The 3,584-nt window shown below is 34.2% G+C and overlaps 1 long non-coding RNA gene across 1 annotated transcript; it reads left to right on the top strand.

Moving 5' to 3' along the window:
• The first annotated feature begins 596 nt into the window (after nucleotides 1–596).
• On the top strand, nucleotides 597–1,703 carry LOC133826981 (uncharacterized). The gene is made up of 3 exons (XR_009889690.1): nucleotides 597–723; nucleotides 1,169–1,273; nucleotides 1,582–1,703. It is a non-coding gene; the product is annotated as an uncharacterized LOC133826981 (long non-coding RNA).
• Nucleotides 1,704–3,584: the final 1,881 nt, after the last annotated feature.

The following is a 3,584-nucleotide window of genomic DNA, read 5'->3' as shown; positions in this document are numbered from 1 at the left end:
TTTCTTTACCTTTATTTGTAAGATTCTTGGTCAAGTTGTTTTTCTCTGCGCTAATTTTTGGTCCTTTTGTGGGTTCAATTATCTCAATGATATTTCTTTTTTCTAACCTTTAATGTTTTAACTTCTTGGTTTTATTATTGTTGTTGATCTTGTAATTTTAAACAGAGGTAAATAATTTCACCAAATCAACCTTCCAATTGGGTCTTGGTTAAATCTAATTTGTGTGCTAGTTTATGTGATTTTGTAGTGATGGCTATAAGGTCAAAATTTGTTGCGTGCAATAGTGGTTTACTGGGCTTGCTTAATTTATATTTTGTTTGCTATTATGGGTTGTCTATAAGGTAGATCTGTTATTGGTTTCTTTTCCTTTAATTCTATGGCTTTAAAGTTGTATTTTTTCAAGCGAATTGGCAGATTTTAATTTGTTGTGAAGCTTTATTCCTTAGTGGCTTGTAGAGATGTTTTCTCTATATCATGCGAGTAATTTTTTATTAGAAATCGGCTTAGATTAGAAATTTTCTTGTGCAGGTGTACAGACGGAGGCTTCTTGGTACTTGGCGATGGGGAGGCTCGACATGCTCAACAACGCGTGGCTAGCGACGGGGATATGTTCTGGTCGACGATGCGAGGCTGGAAACGGGGCTGGGTTTGAAGCTTAGAGCTAGGTTGAAGTTTGAGGGTTGGTTAATTTGCATAGAAAGGGTCGAGAAGAAAGGGAGAGAGGTAGTTTGATATATATATATATATATATTAATTAGATTTATCTTTATTAAAATAAATGTTTAGATCTGATTTTCTTTTTCTTTGAATCATATTATTGTGTTGGGATTCTCTAGAATGTTAGTTGCCTAAAAAGTTTGAATATGAATTTAAGATTTGTTCCTTGAATTACTTTTCAATAGGTTGGTTTGGGTACTTTTCAATTGTCTGGGTAGAGAAAACTAATGGCTAGTTATAACCAATGAAAAGAATGCTCATACAGAAATAACATCTTGCAACCTTCAATTTTTTGTAAAATTGGTTCTTTGTTAAGCATATGCTTGGCTGCTGTCAACCATATCAGTGTAAAGTACATACAAAATCATATTGGTATTCTGCCCCAATCATTAGGAAAGCATATTGCTTGAATTGATAAGAAAGTTCACAATTTTTTTTTTTGGTGGTGGAGGCTCTTGTGAATGTTGGTGGTGATTTGGCAAAACTTGTCCCTAGTCGAGTTTCAACAGAAGTGGATGCACGACTAGCATATGACACACATGGCATCATTAGAAAGGTATTTATTTGTCTTTTGTAATTCCCATTTTGGTTTCTTACCATTGTATTGATGATTCTTTGTTGTGTTAGCTATCAAATTTGTATTTTGGAGATGAAACCATCAATGTGCACAATGATTTTCAAACTTTGAAATCTCATTGGAATTGTAAACTGTATATAGGGCACAAAATGAGAAAGGGAATGTATTCCGAATCTGCTTCATGTTTCTGAAGCTGTACTTGTAGTCTATCTTATCCCTCTGATGCTAGTGCTTTACTTGTTATTAATTTTATTGTGGTTTGCACAAGTACTTTATCAACAATGCAGGTTCATGATCTGTTGAAGCTTTACAATGAAATTGATGTCCCTTCTGAGCGTTTGTTGTTCAAAATTCCTTCAACTTGGCAAGTAAGTTTCATGACAAAACATCTCTATACCTTATCTTTAGATTTTTCTTCAAGGGAATACCTAGTATGTTTGTGTAATTTGTTCCCTTTTCTCTTTCTTTGTATTAAACTTGGTACTTGTAATAATACTTGTTGTGTGCCTATATTTGTTGCACCCAAGAAAGTATCTGAATTTCATGGTAGAAGCCTTCATGATTATGATTTAAATCTTGCTTGTTTTATGTATTTTCATATATATATATATATATATATGAATATGATGAACTTTTTAGGTTCACAAAACCAAAGACTCTTGTAAAGGATGAAACAAGAAGTTTTTGAGACTCAATATATACTTCAATTCAATGGCAATGTTTCTATTAGATCTTCATGATTATGATTTAAATCTTGCTTGTTTTATTTATTTTCCTTTTACTAGTGATCTACATAGAGACTGTTCTTCGTATTATATTAACTGTTCAGAACATATTTCGCATGGACATGCTTGTGGCTATAAAAAAGAGGCATCAAGCAAGTAAAGATTTCTTATTTTTGAACTTGGTTGTGGTACAAAAAGTTGTAGTGAATATTAAAAGCATGAGTCATTCGATCATATGCATGTATATGTTGACAAAGAGATGTATATATTTCTGTGTATGTTTGCAGATTGATGGATCTTCATTATTGTCCTCTGCTGAAGAAAACTTACAGCCATAAGGAGAGTGACAATAACAAGTTCTGGTACAAGATTAGTGACATAATCAATGTCCAATTTCATTATAGCTTACTCCTGAATCATCGAAGCACACCAACTCTAGTTTTATTAATTCATTGAGTGAGGTATTTGCTCTTCAAGTTTGCTGATTTTGTTTACTTTTGAAACATGCATCTTTGCTCTTCAAGATATTCATCACATTCAATTAATGACAATGTTTCTGTAACTTTCATGGTTTTCATCACTTTGTTTTGATAGGCTTTATGTGTATTGAGCTCCACTAAATATGTAACGACCCAAATTTACTAATAAGGCTTAAGGGCCTTGATTAGTGTGCCGGGAGGGCATAATTGGAATATATGTGATTTAATGATTTAAAGCATGTTGTATGGCTATTTGAATATCTGAGATGCATGACTAAGTGTATTAGTATGCATGTAGGCCTTGATTAGGGTAGAAAGGGTATAATTGTAATTTTGACCCATTCAGGGCATAACTGTATATATATGCGATAATTGTTGAGACCACATTATTATGTGGATATAGTTATAATTTGTGTGTCAAGACGATCCTAGTGAGCGAGTTAGCGAAAAAGTCACGGTGGGGATTTGTACCCGGCTCGGGGCGAGCCTGGGGTATAAATGGGAATTTAGTGAATATATTAGCAATTATTTGGTATTGAGGAATATAATTGGAGATTAGTTAGGTATCGGGAATTAAGCGAAAAATATTAGAGACATTCGAGGAATTAGTGGGAATTGGGGTGAAATGACCAAAATGCCCAAGATGCACTTAAAGGTTTAAAATTAAAAGGGAGGGCATTATGGTCATTTGGCTTGCAAGAGATAAGTATGCTGAGGCTTTATACTTAGTGGGAATTGTAGAAAAAGGTAGAAGGCAGAGGAATGAAAGAAAAGAAGGAAAAGAAAGAAGAAGAAAAAGGAAGGAAAACAGAGCAGTTTTCTTAGGGTCGGTTGGTGATTCTCTCACCCTTTCTCTTCAATTTTCATGGAGAAAAACTCAGAAGGGAGCTAGGTTAGGCTGAGCAACAAGAGTATTGAGCTAAACTTGAAAGGTTGGCAAGGGATTAGCAAGAACACATCAATATCTGAAGTAACCCTTTAGAGTTTTGAGTTTCTGGTTTGGTTAGTTTAAACTATGGTGTCTAAGCTGAGTCGACGGGAACTTTAGGGGAATTCAAGCCAAGGAATTGGGGAAGAACAAGCTAA

This window comes from Humulus lupulus, chromosome 1 (genome assembly GCF_963169125.1).
Source record: "Humulus lupulus chromosome 1, drHumLupu1.1, whole genome shotgun sequence".
In the NCBI taxonomy this organism is placed as follows: domain Eukaryota; kingdom Viridiplantae; phylum Streptophyta; class Magnoliopsida; order Rosales; family Cannabaceae; genus Humulus; species Humulus lupulus.
Note: the sequence above shows the minus strand (reverse complement) of the source record. Positions and strands in the feature narration are given on the sequence as shown.